This window comes from Macrotis lagotis, chromosome X, assembly GCF_037893015.1.
Source record: "Macrotis lagotis isolate mMagLag1 chromosome X, bilby.v1.9.chrom.fasta, whole genome shotgun sequence".
Classification (NCBI taxonomy): Eukaryota; Metazoa; Chordata; class Mammalia; order Peramelemorphia; family Peramelidae; genus Macrotis; species Macrotis lagotis.
In genome coordinates this window covers 418,334,572-418,360,505 of record NC_133666.1, presented here as the reverse complement: position 1 = coordinate 418,360,505, position 25,934 = coordinate 418,334,572, and the positions used below count along the sequence as shown (strand labels likewise).

General features: G+C 37.1%; 1 protein-coding gene across 5 annotated transcripts in view; it reads left to right on the top strand.

Annotated features, from left to right (window-relative positions):
- The first annotated feature begins 744 nt into the window (after positions 1–744).
- Positions 745–25,934, top strand: part of CHD7 (chromodomain helicase DNA binding protein 7) — a 231,432-nt gene continuing 206,242 nt past the window's right edge. For 3 of the 5 annotated variants that reach the window (XM_074204186.1, XM_074204187.1, XM_074204181.1), the window contains exon 1: positions 2,873–3,846. The gene's annotated coding sequence lies outside the window, so the exon portion shown is untranslated. Of the gene's footprint in view, positions 1,025–2,127; positions 2,214–2,872; positions 3,847–25,934 lie in introns of those variants that run through there. The other 2 variants (XM_074204183.1, XM_074204185.1) reach the window with 2 other exon arrangements.

Below are 25,934 nucleotides of genomic sequence, written 5' to 3'. Positions count from 1 at the left end.
ATGCGAGGTGGGAAACGTGGCAAGCCCTCGCCTCGAACATGCCCCGTCCCCCTCCCCGCGGCGGCTGGCGGAGCGCGGCGGGACTGGGGCCGGCGAGTTGGGATCCCCGGGAGCGGGCGGGCATCAACTTCGTGGCGCTCCCCGGGCTTGCTACCGCAGCGCCGCCGCCCCGGGCACACACCAGAGTCTTTATTATTCCAGGAGTCCTGGGAAACATTCTCCAGACCCCTGAGCAGTCCCCGTTGTGTGACGGGAAGTGGAACTCCTCAAGGACAGACCCCTCCCCCTTTCCCATCCCTTCCCACCTCTCCATCCTCCCCCCCCTTTCCCTCTCAGTCTGCGCTGCTTTTATTTCTCTCTTCTTACTCATCCCTCCTCGCGCCCCCTCTGCTTCTCCTCACTGTCCCCTCTCCTCCTCGGCGCCCCTCACCTCGTCCCGACTCTCTCCCCCCTCCCCCAAACTCCCCCTCATTCTCTGTCTCTCCGGCTCTTCAGCCGCAGCCACCCGGGCCGAATTCTTGCATAAATTATAGCAGGCGATGACTGACGTCAGGTGTCGGCGGCGCGGGCGCGCCTCCGGGGAGAACAGGCGGCAGCTGAGCGGCGGCGGTGGCGTGGCGGGGGCGCGCGGCGCGGGGGCGCGCAGGCGCTGGTGTGCTGGAGCCGCGGCGGCGGCGGCGGCGGCGGCGGCGGCGGCGGCGGCGGCGACGGCGGCGGCGGCGGCGGCGGCGGCGGCGCGGGGGGTTGAGCTCTGCTGGTGCGGACGGACGCGCTCGTGCTCGGGAACTATCGGATTAAACTTGAATCGAGTGAAATTACACAAAGGAGAGAAGAGGAGAAAGGAGGACCAGGGGACCCCGGAGACCCCGAAACTCGCAGAGCCCAGTCCCCCCGCGGCCAACTCTCCGCCCGTGAATTAAACCCCCCCTGGCAGCGGCAGCCCGCTCGGCTCCGGGGTCCGCTCGGGGTCGTGCGTCCCCCTGCGAGCGAGGCGCCGGCAGAGAGCCCCCTCCCCGCCGACCGGGTGAGTGAGTTTCTCGGGGCTCCCTCCCGGGAGGAGGAGGAGGAGGAGGAGCGGCGGCAGGAAATTGCTACTTGGGGGAGATGGAGGAGCGAGCGCCGCGGAGTTGGGTCCGAGCGAGGAGTGGAGGCTGCGCGGGGCGGGGGTCCCCGGGGGGGCCCCGCCGAGAGCCGCCGCCGCCGCCGGGCTGCCGAGCCCCGCGCAGCCCGCGGCTCCCCGGCCGGGGGGGCAACTCGCGGAGAGAATAACGTTCTCCGGCCGCCCCCCCAACTTTTGCCTCTGGGATAAAGAGGGACTCCGGAGCGGTTTGAGGGGAGCCGCCGCGGGTCCGTTCCGATCCGGGGGTGCAGGGCGGGGGGGGCGGGGTGTTGCACAGTGTGTGCAGGGTCACTTCCTTGGATGTAAATGGCTTTTTGTTGTGCTGCTGGGGGAGGAGGGAGGAGGACGGCGGGGGACAGGAGTGAGAGTGAGTGTGTGTGTTTGTGTTTGTGAGCGTTTCCTCTCGCGCCGCTGCTCCTCTCCTTCCTTTTCAGACCACGAGTTCCTAAAAGGTTTTAAATAGAAAGAGGGAGGTTGGGGGAAAAAAAGTTGAGAGTAAAAGTAACTGTGAGAAAGAGAAATGGGGAAAAAAGAGAAGGGGTAGATAAAAGAGAAGTGGCGGTGGCAGGGGGAGAGAGAGAGAGAGAGAGAAAGAAGAGGAGAGAGAAAAGAAGAGGAGAGAGAGAAAAGAGAGGAGAAAAAAAGAAAGGAGAGAGAGAGAAAAGAGGAAAAAGAAGAGGAGAGAGAAAGGAGAGAGAGAGAAGAAAAAGAAGAGAGAGAGAGAGAGGAGAGGAAAAAGAAGAGGGGGGAGAGAGAGAGAGAGAGAGAGAGAGAGAGAGAGAGAGAGAGAGAGAGAGAGAGGAGAAAAAAAGAAGAGGGGGGAGAGAGAGAGAGAGAGAGAGAGAGAGAGAGAGAGAGAGAGAGAGAGAGAGAGAGAGATAGGACTCTCCGGGAATCACGACAGGGAGATCACCCCCTCCCCTCCCTCCCCCTCCCTCCCGCTCTCCCCTCCCCTCCCCGGACCTGACCACGCTGACTGCTCCCAGCAGCCGCCGCCGCGGCAGCACAAGCGCTAAACAAAGTGAGTCCTTCCCATGGCCACGCGCATTTCGTTTTCCTCCCGGAGCTTTCTCACGGAGGGATAACCTGCGAGGTTTGCTGGATGGGGGGGTGTGGGGGGGGGGGGGCGGGCAGGATAATCTTGTGGCAACTGTGAGGGGAGGAAGTGGGGGGGGAGGAGGGAAAAAGAGGTGGGGAGGAAGGGAGAGAACACGAGGTGCTGGTGTTTGTCCTGAGAGCAGGAAAGTGCAGGAGAGGAGGGTCTGAATGGGAGCGACGGAGAGTTACACGCATCGGAGACGGGGGGATCCCGGGGCTCCTCGGCTGCTCTCAACAGCCGAAGAAGAAAGAAAGAGGGAAGAGAGACTAGGGGCGGGGAGGAGGGGGGTGGGTTACTCGAGGGGGAGGAGGAAAAAAGAGATAACACTACCTTGCAGGGCTGGACTGGGGTTGGCGGTGGCGGCGGCTGCTGCATAATAGAGACTTAACCCTCGAAACCCAACTCCGCTTCCCTTCCTCCCCCCACCTTACGCTGCCTGGAGGTGAGGGGGAGAGAGTGGGTGGGGGTCACCAGGTGACTCCCAGAGGTGGTTGGGGTGGGTTTTTCTTTTAAAATAACAACGATTTTGAGGGTGAACGGAAAAGGTGGTTTGAGGCCAAGCGGTCAGTGGGGAGAGGAAGAGGAGGGGGAAGCAGCGAGGGTGGGAGGGGGATGGTGTTGTTTGTTTGATTCACATAGGGAGCTGGGCTCTGCCGGAGGTTCGGTGTTGCGTGTGTGTTTGCCCCGCTGGGAGAACCGGATGAATGGGGTGGTTTTTTGTGGTGGTGCGGTGGAGGCGGTGAGAGCTGCTCAATGCGGGGCGGGTGGAAGTGAGAAGCGGACACTACGTGTGTACATGTGTGTGGTGGTGGTATCTCTGTGTGTATGTGGGGGGGGATTGTTGGTGAGTCTCCGGGAGAAGGAGCTGCAGGCAACGAGCAGCCATCATTACATTGCATTCATTTATCCTGATAGCATTCTATAAGAGGAGGACACCCTCACTGTGGGAATATACCCCCCCAAAACTAATTGCTCTGTTGCCTTTGTGAGTGCTCCCTAATAGGAAAGCGGTATTTATAGTGCACATGCCATATAGATCGGACGTTTTTTTCCCAGAGGTCACTTTTAGAGACTGTTCACGCCTCGATTTAAAGTAGTTGTTTTTTTTTTCCCCCTGAACAGACAATGGACAAAAGAAAAGTAGCAATCCACATGGGGAGTTTCCTTTTGAATGACTACATTTAGGTGCACTATCCAACTCTCCACAGGCCAAGTGTACTTTTTGAGTTTTCTCTTTTATATTATTTCACATGGGCATTTTTATTAGTTCATTAAAAAATATTCATCACTTTGCCAGGTCTCTGGAATACACTCAACATTTTATTATCTTATTTTTCAAATGGAGATGTATATGCTCTGATCCTACTTTCAGAAAATCAGATTTTGAACAATGTTTATAGTGGGTAATACCTTTCCAAAAGGGATGTTCCTCTCACCCCCTGTTTTCTGTCTCAGTGAGTGGGGAAACACACACATTATACATAACAATCCAGTTGAAAAAAATCTTTCTGTTCATTTCCTCACAGATCTATTCTAAGGACGACAAAAAAATCTTAATGACTATGATCTTAGCAGCATGAGTAGCTGATTTATCCCAGTTATAATTCCCGTTAGTTTGCAGTAATGTGTAAGTATGTGTATATATACATATATATGATCCCTATTAAAAATAACTCTGATTTTTATAAAGTTGAAATTCATAATTCCCTCCCAACCCCCAATCACAGGAGTGCATCTGTCGCTCGGAGTGTTTTTGTCTTGCTGTTGCACAACAGAGGCTCTCCAGTCTTTAACCTAAAATGGCAGCTTTAATTTGACTGGGGCCCATTCATTGACAATGATAATAAAAAGGCTGAAAGCTAGATGCTTGGGGCATGTAGGAGAACTCTCCTCTACATCTCTAGGTGATAATAAGGAAAAGACATTCTGAGTGTTCCATCTCCTTAAACTAAAAGTTTTCCTGAAAGAAAAATCATTAAAAATTGGCACTCTGCAGAAAACAATTTAGAAAAGAACTTGGAGAGCTTGATAAGACTAATACCAGGAAATAATTTTGTTTTATTTTGTTTTATTAAGAAACGGTGAATATTGCAATAGTTGCATTCCAGGTGACCTGTCGAAAGGGGTGGTTGTGGAAATAACCTATTTTAATTAGGCTTCTAACAGGTGATTATTCTAATCATGGAATTCAGGAGTCAAGATTTTGTGGTTTACTCTATATATACACAATTAGCTATATCTTTATAGGATTTAAAGTTTCTCCCCCCCCCCCCCTTCTTAGGACTCAGAATCAGAGTATGATGAATTTTATCATAGTACCACATTTTCCACTTTTAAACAGTTTTTTTTTAGTTAAGATCAAGTAGTAGTTCATAATGTTATTTGCAATCTAAGGTGAAGTTAAGCTAGTTTAAAAATGTATTTTTTAAAAATATATTTAGCTTCTCTGTCCTCTTGCAGAAAAATAGGAAGAAATGGTAAAGAAAGGTCACCACAAGTAGTTTTGAGGAAAAACAATTCTACAATGTAAAAGACAAGTTTTAAAATAGTACTTTTATATATTTAGCTTTTCCTTTAAACTTTAAAAATAGCATTTTCAAATTTGTTGTTAATGTAAATTTCAGTCTCATAATCAGTATCTCACATAAGTGTTTGAAAACTGTATGTATTAAGCTTAATGTTAGTTAAGGGAAACTCCCATTTGAAGGTGTTCATTTTCTTAGGAGAGGGAACCATTAAGTTAGAAGAATGATATTCATATCCTTAATAGTAATCGTGATAAAACTAAACAAATTTATGTGAAAAAGTTTTAAGGTCAAATTTAGCTTAAAGAATGTTGATGTGGTGATATTGTAAATTTGTAAAATACTGGTTAAGAATGTCAGAACTGTTCTCCATATATATATATATATATATATCTCAACACAATACCTAAAAATACTGCCTTGTAACACTTTTATCACCTGAAAAGAATGCATACATTTAAAAAGTTTTTGTTATGAGAGAACTCTGTTTAAGTGTTCCGATGCATATCCTTGTAATCTGTAAGAGTAATGACACTTGTCAATTTATTGTAGCTCTTTCACAAATGCATGCAGTTTTTAGATTGATGATAGTCTATGTAGAATTTTATAAGAAAATAGCTATAATTTGAGTATTTAAAAAGTTTAACTTGAAAATATTTTCATTTAAAATGTCAAAAGATTGAATGATTTGTTGTGGTAGTTCTGTCACTCAGTAATACAGTGTAGGTCTTCATGTTTGATAGAAGACAGCACACTCAAATTTTACATGTTAATATGAATAAGGTGATGCAAGAGTAAACATGCTTAGTCAAGACAATCAAGTATGTTACTAGAAAAATGTCACCTTCCACCCCAAACTCCAGATTTGTCCAGTCAGGAAATGACTTAACCTCCTGATCAAATGTGCCCTATTAAGAACAATAAAGGAAAAAGACAGAGCTTACGTTGATCCAACTATTTAAAAGGAAGAAGGAATATGTTGTTGAAGTATGAGATCATACTAGGAATGTTCTAATGTAATATGACTCTTTGGATTGGCTTGGTAATTCCAAATGAGTGCATTTATTTCAATTTTTATATAATCACTTTTTTTGCTGCTCTTTTCCTATTTATCAGTTAACTATAGAAAAATCTAAGAATTTAGTATTATTAATATATAAGGTAGGTTAAGGAGAAATAAAATACTAGGCTGAGAAAAACTGTGTGTGTGTGTGTGTGTGTGTGTGTGCACATACATGTAAGTAAACTAAGATTTGATACAGTTTTATAATGCAATCTGTCAAACTATCATTACTCCATTAGTTTAGTATATACTACCTTTTCTCGTCCTTTTATTTATCCTATTTGCTTTTGTCACTAAATAAAATGTCTCCGCTGACATCTATGATTAATACTTTAGCTAAACTGAAAAATTTTGAAGATCATTTGCTCTTTAATTCCATTATTTTAATTCAACTATTACTTGAAATCTTATAATGGTAGGATTATGATTGAACTGAATTTATCAGTTGAATTTTCTTTTATTTTTTTAATGGGTTATCAGAAATTTTAAATCAAATTACAACTTTTTCACCCAAATCATACTCTAATAGAAAAAAGACCTACAAAGATGTTGTCAAATAGAAATCCTACAGTGTGGAGTAATGAATAGATAGATTTCTAGACTTGGAGTCAAATAGGCATGGATTCAGATGACATCTCTGATACTTGACTAGTTATGTGTCCAACAACAAATTATTCAACATATGAATCTATTTTCTCATCTGTAAAATGGTGATTATAAAATTTGTATCAACCTTGTATAAGCTCAAGTGAATAACATATCAAGTACTTTGAAAATTTTTAAATGTTTTAGAAATTTCTGGTATTATTCATTCAGCAAAAATTTATTATGCACCTGTTTTATGTAGAGCACTATGCTGTGTGTTATAGATGAAGCAAAGATTAAATAGATTAAATAAATGGTGATAGAAGGATGGCATAGACATTACTGCCAATTTTAGAACTTGAAAGGACCTCATGGAACTAGCCCAACTCCCTCTTTCTGCAGATGAGGAAACTGAGATTCATAGAAGTAAATCTGCTTACCTACCTAATAAGGCCACTTAATCATAGAGATAGTTTTAGGAAGAGGGCATCTTGAGTATGCCATACTGCCTCCTAGCACTAAAATTACTTCTCAATAGGCAGCTTTTCTTTTGGAAAAAAAAATCTTTGGACAGTAGATATTTTAAAAATGCTGGCAAAATACTTTTAAGTTCATTATTAAATGTTGACATTTTAAAAAAATCCCTGTAATTACTCACATAGAAAAAGAATGGTGGCTATTCCAAAGTTTGATACCTTTTAAATGGAAATATTTTAGTCATATTCTTCTCCGCTATTGTAATGTAGTTGTAATGCAAGTGTAATTGATTTTCCTTAGCATGCTTTGTTAAAGAAAAAGATAACTTTGAACTTTCCTTTGAAATTTCAAGTTTGAGTTCTTCTTTATAATATACTAGAAGAGATGTAAATAGAATGAGACTGTTCGGAGGGTAGATGGTAGAGGAAGATTCTTGTTCAGCCATGGGTTCTTAGGTGGCCTTTGGTCACTTCTAACTGACATTGTGTGATTCTGTGAAATGTTTTCTTGTGAATCTTTAATTTAATGTTTACAAGTCAAGTGAAAAACATTTAAATTAATAATTATTACAAAGATTAATTGAGATTTGTTTCAAAGCTTGTGCTGGTATAGAACTAGGAATATGATATGTTTTAGTAGCTTTTGAAGTACTTTCAATGTTAAATTCTTAGTGATAAGTTAGTTATATTACCTCTCATCATGGATTCAGATATGATCCTGATGGCAGTCAGTTCTGGACTAGTTCTTCCTCGTCAGTTCATATCATTGTTTTCTTCTTCCCAGGCAATTTATGGAAGGTCCCCTGCCCAATGGACCTAAGAAGTTGTTGAAGTGGCTATCCAAACAACTAATAATCAGACCAATTTACTTTCTTTGCTTTTCTAGTCATATATTTAGACTTGGTGATCCCAGTAAACCCATGCAATTGATAGAATGTGGTTATAACTGTGTCAACCCTACATCATTGCTACTCAGGGCCACACCCCGTTTTTTGGTACTTCCATAATAGTGAAGGAATCAAGAGGCTGCCGTTATGTTACCAGCTATGTAAATGATGCAATAAGGCCCATGGGCCTCTAGAAGATTGCCATTGTGGCCCCCTATGTTTTTAGTGTCATATATCTCTCCTTGAGGGAGTTACATGCAATTTTAAGAGAGGGTTGCAGTATTGCTTGTGTGAAACAAATAAATTGAATAATTATTTTTTAAAAAAGCATGTTCAGCATCTTACCTAAGGTTAAACATTGAGTAAAGTTAAGTCCTTTTTGGAATATATTGTTATCCTTGAAGTTATTAAGTATAGTAAATTGAGTCTTGGTTATGTCTGTAAAAAGCAAACAGCCTGAGCTAATTCTAAAAAAACTTAAAATTTTTCTGATTTTAAAAATTCGCTGAGAAACTAAGCTATAGATCTCTCTACTGATTTATAATGATTTTTGGTAGACTTTCCCTCCCCACTTTATAAATGTGCATCTGATCAGTCACTTTTGTTTTTAAAATCAGACTTTTGTTAATATTTTAAATGAAGAAGTTAAAAAGTATTTTCTTAAGTAGAAGTGATTACATTAGTAGCAATTGTAAGGATGTTTCTGTTGCTACATTTTCATTGTAGGCTATTTCTGGTAGCTGTTTTGACTGCACATTCAACAGTTTTATTTTTTCTCTTTCCAATCAGGAGAAGTTGTGTTCATGAACAGGACCAAGTTAGGCTTTTTTGGTTGCTAGGAAGAAAAGCTTTATATGAAAATGTTACTTTTTTTTTTTTTTGCTTTTGGATTAGACGACCTCTATGACTGAACTGATCTTAAGAGTAGTGAAGCCGTTGTGGAATAAGATTGAAAGTCTTGATTTGAACCCTTTGTTTTAAAGCTCTTTAAAAATAGAATTTTGTATGTTTTTTAAAATGATTTCTTGGATTCTGTTGTCTCATTTGATCTTTCCAATAATAGATGTGGTTTATTGAATTACATCTCTTAGCAAAGGTGCTCAAATGGAAAGCTCCCATGTATTAAATGACTCCTGTGATATGGTTTAAGGGGAAGAGTAAAGAGGATGTGTGCAGGTATGTGAATTTACATGTGCACGTCTGTTGAGTGGAGGTTGCCTATCTTTCAGGGAAATAGTGGAGTAACTGAAGAGAAAGTAGAACATGTAATGTGGTTGGTTTGGCATTTCTTGCCATGATTTTCATCAGTATTGAGAATCAGGCAAGTAACTCCTGTTGCTGAATCTCTATAATCAATACATTTCTGCCATTGGCTGGAAAGCTTGATACTTTCTTTTGTTGCTATTTGTATTATTAATTAGCAAATTCAGTGAGAATGGAGAGCATGGGATGGGAGTGGAGTCTTGTATAGAAGTAAAGAAAATTAGATTGTCTTGGTAAATTTAACATTATATTTGTTTATATTTGTTTCCCCCCTTCTCATTCGCACACATACATACAAATGAATTATGTATGTATGATGTGTATATATATATGCACATATATGTATATATGTACATATAAGTGTATATATATATAAGTACATTATTAGACTTCTGTGCCATATGATATCCTTTTTCATTAAGAGTTTTAGGTATGGGGGGGGCGTAATTTTGCTTACCAAATAGCCTATGTCCTTTCCTTCCCCCTCTCCCCATCCCACACTGCCCCCCCAATAAACTCCTATGAAAATTAGAGTAAAAAAAATCTAATCAATTGAACAGTGAAAGCACAATAAAAATTTTGTATTCATGCTTTCATTAAAGACTGCTACACATCAGAATATATGCATATAGTGGGTGGAAAACCTTGGTAGCTTCAAGTTTTCAAAGCAGATATTTTGCCATTGAACTAAGAAAATGATTCTAATTTTTTTTTTGGAATTTGTAACATTTTGTTGTAGTTATGAGTTGTACATCTTCAGGTATATACACCCACACACTTTTTTTTTAAGGTATTTACGTTCTATATAATGGTGGAATGACTACAACATTAAGGTAAATATCTTGTCTTGCTTTTAACCTAACTTAAAGTAACTAAACTATTAAAAAGTTCCCTAAAGCGATTGTTTTACTATCTTATGTTTAAGTGTTTGCTGCTAATTATTGCATTTTTACTTTAATATTATGGATCTCATCACAATTATACACTGAAATATTTTAACTATTTCAAAATCTTCTGAGTTATGAACTATTTTTAAATGATTTGAATGGTTTATTCTTTGTTTTCTATTTCCCTTTCTAAGATGTTCAGTGAGATAAAATAAAACTATATAAGAATGGAATAAATGCTTGTTGGATTAGACTAGAATCATATTATTTTAGAGGGAGCAGTAAGGCACCTTGAAGATCATCTTTTCCTAAAGTGTTATAATTCAGAAAAGGAAAAATCCTTAGTTAAATATTTTAGCAAAAGTCTATCTTAATAAACTATATCAGAACATATCATTTTCTTTTAAAATATTATGTGGTATTGTTGTGTACTAACCTTTTTCTGGTCTATCTGGGAACATAATGGCTTAAAATGAACAAATGATATGAAATGATGAGGTAATTAAATTTTCATTGTTCTCTAAGTACTGAATTAGTAATTCATATTTATGTTTTGATCTTAATTAAATCATTTTTAGTAATGTTACTTTACAAAATAATGGTGTTACTTAATATTCTTAGTTACATAGAGATAATTCAGAAACATAGTTGCTTTAAGTGGAGTCATTATTTAGAATCATGGACTGTCAGCCCCTAGATGATTAGGGTCCTTGGAAGTCATGTAGTTCAGCTTATTAATTTTTTTAAACAGTGAATCTGATTCTTAGAGAAGTAGAGAAACTTGCTTAAACTGGTTTGTGGCAAAATTTGAACAAGAACTTTAGTCCAGTGATTTTCCTAATTTGGCCCTGCCTACCATGCAAATTGTTCTGTTTGGTCTTGTAGGACAGAACTGGGCTACAGTTCTGAGTGAAAATTGCAGAGAGGTATGTTTAGATTTGACATAAGGAAAAACTTTCTAACAAAAAAAAAGTTATCTATACAAGTAATCCTTTGTAATGTATAACATCTTTTTAGGAGAATTCATTTTTGGGTATGGTTTCAGCTAGATGGGTGCTGTTTCCTTTAAATTCTAAATTTCCTCCATTTTTGTGATTCATTTATGGTATATGAATTTTATAATATTCTCTAGTTACCTAACTTATATACTCTGTTATTTCTATAATTAAAATTACACCTGTATTTGTTATATATTTCTCACCTTTTTTTAAGCCTGTAATTCTCCTGAAACACTGTTAATACTATCACAAATGATCAGCTGTAGTCATTAAATTGGGTCAAGTTTAGAAGACTGGCAGGCATTATGGTACAGTGCAAAGAGCTCTCCTTGGATTTGAAGTCAGAGAATAGAGGTTGAAATTCTACCTGTAACATATATTACATGTGTGACCTTCATTTCTCTGGACCTCAATTTCCTCATCTTTAAAAGTATGGGGTCGAACTCAGTGGCATTTGAGAGCCTTTCTGTGATTTTATAACTGGCATTAAAGTATCTTTAGACTATTGTGGAATAGAGCAGGTGGCAGCTAGCTTTGTGACCCTGAGCAAGTCACTTAATCTTTGTTTGCCTCCTCTGGAGAAAGAAATGGTAAGCTATTCCAGCATCTTTGCTGAGGAAACCCCATGAACAGTATGGTATGGAGTCATAAAGAGTTAGACATGACTGAACAACTGATCAAAACAAAAAAGGATGAGAGAGTCATAGAACCTTTCTCTGTAATGTCTGGGTATATACTTCTTAGTTTTCACAGATTTTTCTTAGTCCTTATTTTTAGTTTTGCTGTCATTGAATGGGTTAATATTTCATTTCTTCTCAGAAACAAGCAATAGATTATCAGTTTTTTTTGGGGGGGGTGAGTTAGCATTAGAAATAGAAATAAATCTCCTTTTCCCTCTGATTCTGTGGTGATCCAAAATTTCAAGAGCTGAAGGCTTGACCAATTTGTGTGTCTGTTTGTATGTATGTTTGTATGTATGTGTGTGTGTTTGCAAGGCAACGGGCTTAAGTGACTTGCCCAAGATCACACAGCTAGATAATTATTGTCTGATTCCAGATTTGATCTCAGGTCCTCCTGACTCTGGTGCCTATTCTCTATCCACATCACCACCTTTTTTTCTGTTTGTCACTGACTTAGTTGAAAGAAGTGGGAGAGGACTAGACAGTTTTCGTTTTCTACCCAGTCATATATATCATCATGCTTCTTTCTTATCTCCACTTTTCCTCAATGTCCCCTAGGTTTTGAAGCTATGTGTCATCAGTGCCATGATGATACTCCTAACCCTATAGGAGAGAGAGAAGCAATGAGCTGGACCTATACCAACTTTCTGGTCCATTCTTTCCTGGTCATATCTATAAAATAGAACAGATGTTTTGGGATTTTCAAGGAACTAATATAGACATTATTAAGGCATAAAAATAACTTAAAATAAATCTAGACCTGTGATCTCATCCTTATAGGGAATTCCCTGCATGAAAAGTGCTTCTTTTAATGAAGTTCAATATTTCATCTTTGAATTGTAGCCTTAATTGATTGGGACACTGAGGTTAAGTGATATGTCCAGGATCATATGGCTAGCTGGTCAATATTAAGGATTAGATTTAAAATCAAGTTTTCTTGACTCCAGAGTCAACACTCCCCACTGTGCTTCACTACCTACACACACACACACACAGTCATAAAATAATAACATAGTATGGGTATAGCACATGCTAAATAATAATGCTATCTCTCTCTCTCTCTCTCTCTATATATATATATATATATACATATATATATGTATATATATATATATATATATATATATATATATATATATATGCGTGCATTTTTTTGCAAGACAATGGAGTTAAGTGGCTTGCCCAAGGCCACACAGCTAGGGAATTATTAAGTGTCTGAGGCTGGATTTGAACTTCAGGGCTGGTGCTGTATCCACTGCGCCACCTAGCCACCCCTATTCACACACACACACACACACACACACACACACACACAAACACACATATATTAAAAACATTCAAGTACCTATTAAGTGGAAAACATTGCTGGATGTTGAGGAAAATGCAAAGATGAAGAAACTGCTATCTGTGCTTTCAAGGTTATTGAAATGTATAAAATATTTCCTTACTTTCTCCTTTTCCCTTGCCTGACAGCCAATAAGCTGCTAAATTTGGTTACTTTTTTGGCTAAAACATCTCTTCCTTCCATCCTGTCTTCTACTTCCACTGGTTCCATCTAAGTTTAAGATCTCATTAACTGAAGTAGTCTCCCAACTGGTCTCTACTTTTCTGCTTCTTTCCATCTTGCCCTCTGCTGACAGAGTAATTTTCTTATAACTCAGTAATATATTGCCTTCTCCATCTCTATGCACTTCCTTCCCTGCTCACTTCCAGTCAATAAAAACCTTCACTAGCTTCCTATTTAATTCTTTAGCTTGTTTTTTTGTTCTCTGATAGTGCTCTGCATTCTTAACCTTATGTCCTACTCTCTTCCTTCATACATCTTATATTATAGTCAATCTGGAAAACTTGCCATCACTCAACAGCTGGACTTTTCTGCCTTAATAATTTTATTGTCTTTATTTAGAAATACCTTATTAATCTCTCTTCCTTTCCTCTTCCCTTTTTCTGCCTGTATAATACTATCCTTTTTAGGAACCCCCAGATCAAGAATATTTTTTTCTCATCTCTTAAAACAGCCTCCCTCTCCTCCAAATCAATCTCCTTTCCCTGAACTTTTACATTATTCTGGATTCTTTATAGCATCTGTGATATTTTATATATAATTTATATACCTGTTTTATCTCCCATATTAGATTTAAGTTACTTGAGGGCAAGGACTCTTATTCTTTGAGTTTGTCCCTCTTGTTCTCTGAGCATCTTGTACATAGAAGTTATTAAAAGTTTTAGATGAAAAAGTTCTAATTATTGGCTGGAAATTCTTGATTCCTTAAAACAATTTCATATTCTATTTTAAATTTAAAGTAGTTTATTTAGGGTGGTTCACAATTAGATTTTAAAGTTGAAGTCTCTTTTTACATTTTAACATTCATCTTCAGATGCTTACTTTTTTATCAGGAAAATTACTTTGGCTTGAAGGTGTTATAACTAAGGCAAACAAATGTAGACAGTATTCTTTTTATTTTTAGGTTTTTGCAAGGCAAATGGGGTTAAGTGGCTTGCCCAGGGCCACACAGCTAGGTAATTATTAAGTGTCTGAGGTCACATTTGAACTCAGGTACTCCTGACTCCAGGGCCAGTGCTCTAACTACTGTGCCAACCAAGCCACCCCTAGACAGTATTCTTTGTGTACCATTAAGCAGTTTTTCACTGTATTAAAATAATAAAATAAAAATTTGTGGATTATTTTAGGAAGTAACATAAAATCAGATGAAAGATAGGATAGATTTTCTTTTTTTGAGACTTTATTCTAATAGTTCAATAATTTTTTTTAATGAGGAATTATTGTATTTTAACATTTCTGTCTGTTAGCAGAAAAAGTTCTAATTTTGGTCCCTGTGGCATGAAGTTTACCTTGAAGACTATAGCAGATCCTATAAAACTGTAAAGCTCAGAGTTCAGATCTGGTGACAATTATATATCTGTATTTTGGGGTTTAATCTAACAAAGTATGGAGGGATTCATCATTAAAAGCTTGGTCACCACATCATGATTGATTCATAATGTTGGTCTTTTTGAATTGGGGGGGATTAGGTTTTATTATAATTTTCATTAGTGAAAAGAGTACCAAACACATTTCTGAAGAAATTGTATAGTAAACATTTTTTTATAAGTAAACATTCTTAATATCTATGAATTTTACTCAAAATTCTTGTTGAGTATTAATACAGTATATTGAAAAGCAAAGCTATTTTCTTTGGGGTATGTGTTAAATTTTATGCTATATGATGGGGGGGATTCTTATTCAAGTTTATCTTGTTGCAACTAAAACCTTATTGAATGGTAGCTCATATTTCCATGTTTCTGCAGTAGCTATTACCATAATTAATGTACTTAATATCTGAAAGTAATTACTTTGTTGAGACAACTGACTTCAATTTACATAGGCAACTTTATTTTCTAGAGTGCTTACAAACAAGTGACACGTCTCAAAAGATTTATCTGAAGTCTCAATTGATTTAATTTCATCCTTAAAAATCTATTTACTTCATTAAGGCAAGTTATCAAAGAAGGATATATAGAATTTGAGAATCTATGAATATAAGAATTCAAATGACCCTGAGAGTCATTCAGCCCAAATCCTAGCAAGGGCTTTTCTCTTTCCTCATAACTCCTTGAATGTAACTTCAGGTAGTCAGTAATCTTTTTGTTTAAGTGCTTACTTACTATGTTCCAGGAGTTGTACTAAGATTTAGATTTAAGGGGAAAAGAAGAAAGCATTATCTCCCTTTACTTGAGAGTAGACATGTGTATTTTTATCTCTGTCCCCAGAGGCTAATAGGATGCCCTGAAGAAATAACAACTAAATTGACTTTTATAAAATTAAAAATAGTTGGCTATGTCTTCCCTCTTGAAACTCTGATCTCTCTTGACTTTTGTGATACCATATTTTCTGGTTTTTAGATGATTGTTAAGCTTTCTGTCTATATGCAGGATCCTCCTTCCTCTTTCTTGTCTTTTACTTGTTGTCTTTTCTTCCTCTTGCTGGATGAATGTTGGTGTCTCCTCAGGTTCTCTTTGCCAAAGGAAAGATGAAATGACTATTTTCAGGCCCTACAATAATATGATCCCATTTGGGGTTTTCTTGCAAAGATATTGGAGTAGTTTGTCAGTTCCTTCTCCAGTTCATTTTACAATGAGGCATACTGAGAAAGCTGAGGCACACAAGATTAACTGACTTGCCCAGTATCACACAACTAATAAGTGAGACTGAGTTTGGACTCAGGTCTTCCTGACTTCAGGCCCAGTGCTCTATTGACCTAGCTGTCAAGTTTTAATTATTACAAGTGAATAACTCCTAAAATTCCAGTTCCTTATTTCTATTAGATAACTAGATGTTCCACCTAGATGTTTTGTCAACATCACAAATTCAGTCTATTTCAACATACATTCATCATGTTTCTTCCCCAGTAGATAGTTTCTAACTTTCTTATTGCTTTCAGTGGCACCATCATTTTTTCTTATCACTGAGACTTGAGATCTTAAAACTAAAGTTCCTTCTTCTTCTCACCTTGTGTTGATCTATGAAATCCAATTTACCCTTTACAACCCAGGTCAAATGACTACTTCTTCCTGGAAGCATTTTCTGATCCTTTCAGTCAGAAGTTTATCTTTTTCTTCAGAATCCATTTCTTTGTATTCTTTTCATATTTTATGGTTTTTGTATGCTTAGATTATTCTAATGCCCCCTTTTTTTGTCTGTTGAATTTTTCCCTATCCTTTATAGAGCAACCCAAATCCTACCATTTCCATGAAGCCTTCCCTAGTTGACCTTTGCTTTCTTAGCCCTCTTATAATTGTTTATATATCTCTCTTATTCACTTGGGTGTTTTGTATTACAGTTATTTGTTTGTATAACATCTCCCTTCTAGACTCACCATTAGGTGAGAGTTTGTCTTATCTTTACTGTATATTTTCCCTGCTTCCCACTAGAATCTTCTGCATATAGTAGGCATTTAAATGTTCTTAGGAAGTGAACATGTTCATCTGTCACCTCCCATACTAGTATATAGGTTCCATGATGACAAAGGCTCCATTTTATTCATAGTATTTAGGGTAGTACTAGCACGTGGGAGGCACTCAGATGAGTGAATGGAATGAATAAGGTATAGGCATTCCATATATGAAGAATGCTTGTCTTGTAAGCAACTTGCATGTGTTGATGGGTGGAGCCTATGTTTTTAGCTTATAAAAGCAGGCCCTTTATTCTAGTGTTATGTCCCAATTTAGAGAACCTGGGAAGTTTCACCTGGGGCTATTTCAATTATGTACATATAGTTAAATTAACAGTACTCCGGATTATTTGTCCTTTCTTCACTTCCCTCACATCGAGCTCTTTTCTTCTTGGTGGAATGGAAGAGTATCTCTAGTAGGAACTTGGAATTCTTCCCTTTCCCCCCAGAGAACTATTTTAATTAATGGTGATTTGTTGTAGTTGAAATAATATACTTTAAGTATTTTATGGATTAAAGCTATGTTTTTTTTTGAAGATTGGCTTAGGATTTATACAATTTCTTTTGTAGGAAAAAAATCCTTCAACTTAGACAACTGACAAAACATTTTGGGATACAATCCACTGATTAGTTGAAGAACCTTTGTAATGACATATGCTTTATATGATGGGTGAAGAGTGAAGTAGGATCAAACCTTTTTATAACTGACAATGGAGGGAGGTGGTGGCAGTATGAACCTATCATCAATTAACTACTATATCTATCTATCTGTCTATCTGTCTATATATATATATGTATACATATATATATATATAGTTGTTTAGGATGACCCTCAAAAATGTAGATTTATGTAATAAAAAAGCCAGTTTGGATTTTATAAATGAAGAATTACAAGGATTCTAAAAAGGAAAAACTAGTTATCAATGCATGCTTATTATTAAAAAGAAATGTTTTTTAATTCAAAGCAATGGAAATTATTTTTATTCTTTGAAAAGAACTAAAAAAGAGGTATATTTGAGAAGTATTGGAGGAATGAGTTTTTAAAACTGCCTTCCTACTACGAAATGTCTCACAAATTAAGGATATAAATTTATAAGTTTTTTTAATCTAGTGAATAGAGTTAGACTCTTAAGCCTTTCTAGTTTATTAAATGCCTGACAAGTCTACTCTGTGCCTTGAACTTTGCTAACTGTTTTGAAGGATAAAAATGCGTGACGTAACATTTTCTCTTTGCTCTTAAGGGAATTTCCAGGACAGTTGGGTAGAAAAAACTGACACTAGTGAAACTGTAAAGAATGAAGTGTATATCATTAAGGACTACTCTCAATTTAGTAGGAATAGAGAAATGAGAGATTAGCATGAATAGTTAGTAAAGAAATAGTCATACCATATTTCTTGGAAGATCTAGAACTTGAGGTTAGCTTTGAACAATGGTGTTTCTAAAACATTATATTGGTAAATACACATGGTATGTGCATGGCACAAACTAAGCTAAGAGGTAAGAGCCCAAGGAATGGCAGGTATAGGGTGTTATTGCAAAAAGACTGCTAGGCTTGACACTGGAAGACCCAGGCACAGCTCTTGTCTGTGCCAGTTATAGCCTGTATGACTTTTGGGCAAGTCACTTCCATCTCCCTGGACTTCTGTTTCCCCATTTGTAAATTGAGAAGGTTGGACAACAATTTAGATTATCTCTTTCAGCTCTAAAGGTAAACAGAATGCATTTGTTCTATGTGGTATATGTTAAATGCTGTCTAATTCAGCATAGATTTGTACAGTGGCACTTACTATGTATAAAACTGAGTGCTTAAATTTTTTTTTTTTTTTTTAGTTATGGTTCTGGACTTTTGATTTCATTGGTTTGGGGAACTTAATCCTGGTGGGACAATTTTTTTGACCAAATCAAATTTTTTTCTATAACTTAGTTTAAGAGAATTGCCTAGGGGCACTAATAGGTCACGTGCTTGCCCACAGGTAGTTTACTTCTATGAGTCTGCCAGAAGCAGAACACAGTCCCAGGCATTTCACACAGCATGTTGTTTCTCATGTACTTTTATGTTTATTATATAGTTTCTCAAAAATGAATGCTATGTTCTATGGTCTCACTCTCAACACATTGTAAGCTACTTGATAGAAACTGTTTCATTTGTATCTTTTGCCTTTTAATACCTAGCACATCCTCTGGGCCTAGTAGTCACCTCACCTACTAAATGCATATCAATCGATTGATGAATAAATGGGGAGAAGAGGGAAGGCCAACTACTTAGAATGGGCTTTCTTCAAGCTTCAAAAAATTTTTTACTTTAATGTATTAGCTAGCACTTGTAGACTTTTGAGGAGCTGAATTGAAAAATCATTTAGAATAGTAATCCTCAGAACAAGAGGACAAATGTCCTCCCCCCCTTTTTTTTTCTTTTAAAGGAGGCAGTATACCATTCTGTGACTTTGATTTCTGGCAAAATAGTAGAATATATTGTTGAAGGGATGGTTTGCAAACATCCAGAAAGGGAAACTTCATTAAGAGCCAGAATGGTGTCATGGCAGACTAACCTCATATCCTTTTTAGAGGTGTTAATAGTCTGGTAAATCAGGAAAATGGTGTAGAGAGAGAATATATGGACTTACCTCCCAGGGTTGTTAGAAGGATCAAATGAGGTATTTGTATAACACTGAGCACGGTGCCTGGCACATAGTGGGCACTGTATAAATGCTCATTGTCATTCTAACAAAGCAGCTGATGAAGCCTTTTTATGGTTTCCTTTTGGACAAAATAGAGAGGGGTGGATAAAATGGTAGTATAGATAAATGGATTTAGAACTGTTTGAACAGTTGGACCCCAAAGTGATTGAAGGGAGTTCTACCATGTGTTGGAGTGTTCATGAATCTTTTCTATTCTTATGCTTTTAAACATTTATGCCTTTGATTTGAATGAAGACATATGTGACTTGATTATTAAATTGTCTGATGACATGAAGCTTGAAAAAATAACTAATGCACTGGATATTGGAAAAAATCTTGAAAATTAAGAATGGTGAACTGAATCTAAGAAAATGAATAATAGCAATACTAATTCAAATTACAAAAGTTTACACAGAGTGAACACTTTCCTCACAATAATCCTGTGAAATAAGAAAGTTTCCATATTTTATGGAGAATGAGCCTTGGTTAATAAGTTTCCAAGTGGCAATTTCAATCTAGTTTTCTTGATTTCAGGTCTATCACATGCTGTGATAGAAAGGAAGGATACAATTTTAAAGAATGAATTTAAAATCTCACTCTTGGGCACAATAAATCAGTTGCAGAAATAAGGAGTAGCTGGCCATAGGAGTTGTAGTGAATTACTCAATATGAATTGAGAGACAAGAAAAGTTAATGTAATCTTGGAGTATATTAATAAAATCAGATTCCAAGAATGTGGCATATGTTAAGAATTCTGATTTTCTCTATTCTGTTTAGACTACATCTGGAGGATTGTGTTAAGGTACTACCTTTTTAAGATGGACTTTTTGGGAGCATATTCAGAAGAGAGCACCCAGGATGGTGAGAAAACAAGGAACCACAAAATAAAAATTGGTTGAAGTAATGGAAATATTGAGCTTGGAGAAGAGAAGAATTAGAAGATTATATAATAACAGTTTTCATATATTTAAAGAACTTTCATGTGGAAGGAAGGGCTAGACTTGTTTTATTTAGAACCAGAAGGCAGAACTAGGAGCAGTAGGTAGAATTGAGAGGCAGATTTAGTGTTGTTTTGAGGGGGGAAAAAACAACTTAAAACTTTACCATTTTGGATTGGGCTACCTTTGGAGACATTAAGTTTGTCCATACTGAAGGTAGTAAGTTCTCTATTGGAAGTTTTCATGTAAAGGCTAGTTGATCACTGGTCAGTGATACTGGAGACTAGATTGTTATTCAGTTATAGATTGGTCTATGAGAGGTCCCTTGAAGTCTGCAAATTTGGTGATTTTTATTGTTAATATTGCTTATAAAAAACCTCATCTTCATTTCAGGTCAGTTCAATTCAACAAATTTTATTGAACACTTTGTCAAAGACTTCACATCTTCTGAATGATAAATTCACCGATTACTTTTATTTTACTTTTAAAAAAATAATTGTTTCATAGAATCATAGAATCACAATCACAGCTTATGAGTTGGAAGATACTTTAGAGATTATATATATATATATATATATATATATATAAATATATATATATATATACACGTATATATATGTATATACAATCTTCTACTTCCTATCTGTAGAACAACAACTTCAACAGTCCTAACAGGTATCATAAAATGTAAGAATGAATAATAATAGGGTAAAAGTTTTCTTCAAAATTTAGAGCTGAAATTGACCTTTCTATGAATAAGTTGGTCTAACTCCCTCAAGCAGAGGAGTTATATAAAAACATCCATGACAACTATGCATTTCTCTTCTATCTCAAGATGTCCAGAGATGGGCAACTCAGTACATCTCGATGTATCTTGTTCTACTTTTGACAACTTTAAATATTATAAAACTTTTTTTATGGTAAGGAGCTGAAATATATACCACTCCTTTATTCATTGATCATATTTCTGACTTCTGGGGCTAAGCAGATAGTAGTAAGTTGTAGGGTAAAGAGGGATGAACCTACTCATTAATTTGCAATGACTCCCTATTGCCTTCAGGATCAAACACAAAATGTTCTATTTGTCATTCAAAATTCATAACCTTGCCCCCTTGTCATTCATAACCTTGTCCCCTTCTCTCTTTCCAGTCTTTTTTACACCTTACTCCCCAACATGAATTCTTTAATCCCACAAACAAGACACTCTCATCTCTTGACTTTAGGCATTTCCTCTGATTGTTCCCCCATTGACGACTGGACTGCTCTTCCTTCTGATTTGCCTGACTTCCTTTAAGTCCCAACTAAAATCCCATCTTTTATAGGAACCTTTCTCAATCTCTCTTAATTCTAGTGTCTTCCCTTATATTTACTATTTAGCTGTTATTTATGACTTGCTTTGTATATGCTTATTTGTTGTCTCCTGCATGAGATTATGAGCTTTTTGAACACAGAGACTGCCATTTACCTCTTTTTGAGTACTGAGCACTTGGCACAGTGACTGCCATAAAGTATGTGATTAATGAATGTTTATTGATTTGTTTCAAGGAAGTCCTTTTTTTTTTTTAAGGTTTTTTTTTTGCAAGGCATATGGGGTTAAGTGTCTTGCCCAAGGCCACACAGCTAGGTAATTATTAAATGTCTGAGGCCGGATTTGAACCCAGGTACTCCTGACTCCAGGGCTGGTGCTTTATCCACTGCGCCACCTAGCTGCCCCAAAGGAAGTCCTTTTTATCTCCCTCAGATTTTCCTTTTCTGTATATTTTAAAAATTCTTCATCTTTTTTGTTATCTTTTTATTACTATTTTTATTACTATTACTGTTCTACCTTCACCCCATCAAATTGAAATATTAAAAATTAAATTAATTAAACTAGTTAAAAATCTCTCTTGTGGCAAATAAGCATAGTGAGGCAGCATAAATCCATGTATGGGCCATAATAATTTTTTTGATATCTCTTAAAAGATTACCTTCTTTTTGTAGTCTATTCTTTCCCCTTTCCCTACCCAGTGAACCTTCATTTATAACAAAAAAATTAGAGTGAAACAATTCAATTTAAATATACATTGGTTGTTTCTTGAAATTATATGCAATATTCCATCCCCATAATTTCACATTTCTGCAAAGAGGAGAAAATGATATATTTTTCCAAGTGGTGCTAAACTTGTTCATTATAGTCACACAGCATTCTTTTTGTTGTTCTATTTGTTATAGTTAGTGTGTATTTTTTTTTTTTTGGTTCTCTTTCCTTCACTCTTCATCAATTTATATAATTGTTTCAGTACTTTGTTTTTGGTTTTAATTTTTTTTTATTAATGTTTCAATACTTTGAAACCTTTTTTTTTGTTGCAGTTAAAAACATTCATATATTACCTCCTGAGTGCCATTATTCTGGTTTCTGAAATTCAAAGACAAAAGTGAAAATTGTTCTTTACATCAAGAAACTTAAAGTCTAATCAGAAGAAAAAAACCATGCATATGAGTGTGTGCGTGTGTGTGTGTGTGTGTGTGTGTGTGTGTGTGTGTGTACTGAGTAGGGAAGAGACATGCAGACATGCTTCTATTTCGACTTTGGGAAAGTCACTTTCAGCTCTGTGAAGGATGAATTGGGGGGGGGGGAGACTTGTGATAGGGAGATCTATTAGAAGGTTATGAAAAGTCCAGGTGAGAGGTGATGAGGGCTTGAATAGAAGGATGACTGTATAAGTAAACAAATGGATACAGATATGAGAAATATTTTTGAATGTAGCATTAATAAGAATTAGCTACTGATTGGATATGTAGGGTGTGAGGACTCAAAAAAACCAATGAAATTATGAACCTGAATGACAAGACTCTGTTGCCCTTGACAGAAATAGGGAAATTCAAAGGGTAAATTTTACATTAAAGATACTGAATCAGTTGTGGATATATTCTATTTCAGATATCTTTGGAGTATCTTTTGAATGATTAGAACAAAAAATGGTAATGTGGGATTAGAGCTCTGGAAAGCCTGTAACTGGAAATATATATCAGGGTCAATCTCCAAGCATTTATTAAGTCATTGCTATGTGCCAAGCACTGTGTTAAATGCCAGAGATATAAAGAGATATAATCTCAAGGAGCTTATGATCTAATGGGGTAGACAATAAGCAAACATATATACAAGGCAAGCTATTCGTAAGATAAATTGGAAATAGCATAGGGAAAGCATTAAATTAAGAGGGGTTGGGAAAGGTTTCCTATAAAAGATGGGATTTTAGTTGGGATTTAAAAGGAAAGTAAGGAGGCAAAATTGGGAAGGGAAAGCATTCCAGGCATGGGGGAATGCCTAAAGTCAAGAGATGGAGTGTCTCCTTGGTGGAACAGCTGTGAGGTCATTGTCACTTGACTGATAAGTACATGGTTGGGGGGGAGGGAGTAAGGTAAAAAGACTGGAAAGACAGAAAGGGTTAGATTTGAATGCTAACAGAACATTTTGTATTTGATCCTAGAGTGCAGTAGGGAGTCCCTGGAGTTTTTTTGAGTTAGGAGGTTTATATGATCACACCTGCACTTTTGGAAAATGACTTTGAATGAAAGATTAGAACAGAGAGATTTGAGGCAAGTAAATCCATGAACAGGTTGGTTCAGTAAGTTGGTTCAGATGTGAGATGATAAAAGCCTATACCAGAATGGTGGTAGTGTCAGAAGATAGATTTTTTTTTTCCCAAGGGTAAAATTTACAGACCTTGACCTCACAGATAGGATATGGGAAGTGGGAGATAGTGAGTCTAGGAAGACATGTTGGTTTCAATCCTGAACGACTCAGGGGTTGGTGTTGCCCTCTACAATAATAAAGATAGGATTTTGGATTCATTGAGTTCAAGTTGTCTACTGGACATTCAGTCTGAGGTGCCCGAGAGAAAAAGTTGGAGATGCAAGATTGGATATCATTAAGAGTTTGGGGTAGGATATGTGTATTTGAAAATTGTCAGCATTAGAGATAGTTATTAGATTATGGGAGTATAGAGACACAAGTGAAGTAATATGGAGGAAGAATTTGGGAAGGCCAAGACGGAATCCTGTGGAACACCTATGGATAGGTAATAATTAAATTACTATGAGCTGATGAAATCACTGAGTAGAAAGGGAAGAGGGCCCAGGACAAATACCCCCAGTTTGCTGCTGTCTTGGGCAAAGAAGACTGAGAAAGAGTGGTCAAACTGGTAGTAGGAAAATTATTTTAGTCAGTCATAAATCATTAGTATTCTACTTAATTTCCAATTCTCAGCTGCTTTAAAAAGTGTTGGTATGGACATTTTGGTGTATATAGATTCTTTCTTTGAGATCTTTGGAGTATATGTCTTACAGTGGTATCATTGTGTTAAAAACTATGGATATTTTCTAAATTTTCTAAATCATGAACATGATTCTAAATTGCTTTCCAGAGTTACTGGCTCAATTCACAACTGTACTGACTGTCTACATTCCAGTTTTGGTACATTTTAGTTGGATTTAAAAGGATACATTAAAAGGATTTAAAAGTACATTTGATACTTTTATCACTGCCTCTTTCTGTACATCTTCATCAATTTGCTTTAGGGCTCTTTTGATCTTCTTTTTTTTTTGAGGGGGGTGGGATCTTGGAACTAGAACTTCAGGGGCTTCAGAGGTCATCCAGCCCAACCCTTTCTACTTTACATATGCAGAATAGAGTACCTGGGAGATTAAATGAGTTGTCCAAGGTATAACATCTGATATAAGAATCTGAAGCAGGATTTGAATAGGTTCAAAGTCTGTTTGATTTTAAAGCCAGCATACCTCTTATTTAGCTGTGGTACCCATTGGTGATTTTGAAACAGTCTTTTATGTGATTACCACTAGTTCTCAGTTCTTTTTAGAATTGTTTATTCATATTCTTTGACCACTTAGCTAATGAGCAATAAGTCATCATCTGTATAAGGCATCTTAGAACTCTGCCAGTAATTAACCCCAGGCATACTCACTCATTGCAATTCAGTTCAACTTTTGACCATCTCCAGTCCTGAATGGCTTCTCTAGTTCTCCACAATTTTTTGAAGTTTTTCCCAACATTAGTCCAGCAATTGCAGCTGCCATTTCTTTGACTTTCCTGGTTTGTAATTCATTTCATCTTTAAATTTATTGAGGGCAGATAGGTATATTGCCATATTGATTTATCTCAGTTTTGTTTCATGTTAATCATTTTTGTTTTACTTTTCTTTTGTAAAAGTTTATCCTTCTAAGTAGAGAAAACTGAAGTAAGATAGATATAAAATAGTTATGTCTTCTCTTTGGTGTCCATTAATGTTTCCATTTAATCCTAGTTGCAATTTTATTTCCTTTTCCTCCTACTGTCAGTGATGTTTTTAAAAAGGTCATGATTGTTTTTTGTATATTAAGAGAAGCCTCTGAGGGGCAGCTAGGTGGATAGAGCACTGGCCCTGGAGCCAGGAGGACCAACAGTTGAGATCTGGCCTCAGACACTTAATAATTGCCTAGCTGTGTGGCCTTGGGCAAGTCACTTAATCCCATTGCCTTAAATAAATAAATAAAAAAAAGAGAAGCCTGAGCTCATCACATTTTCTGACATGATTCTTCCAGAATTGTGATACTCCTTTGTATATCTATCTTTGCTTCTGTCTTCTGTTCTTGTCTTTAAAAATCTTATTTGGTTGATGTGTACTATCAGGCTCTTAGAGAACCATCATGTCCTTTGTCATTGGAGTCATTTGTTTGTGTTTCTCTTAATATGACTTCAATATTTTAGAAACTTAGTCCTTAAGATTTTGCATTACAAGTTTAC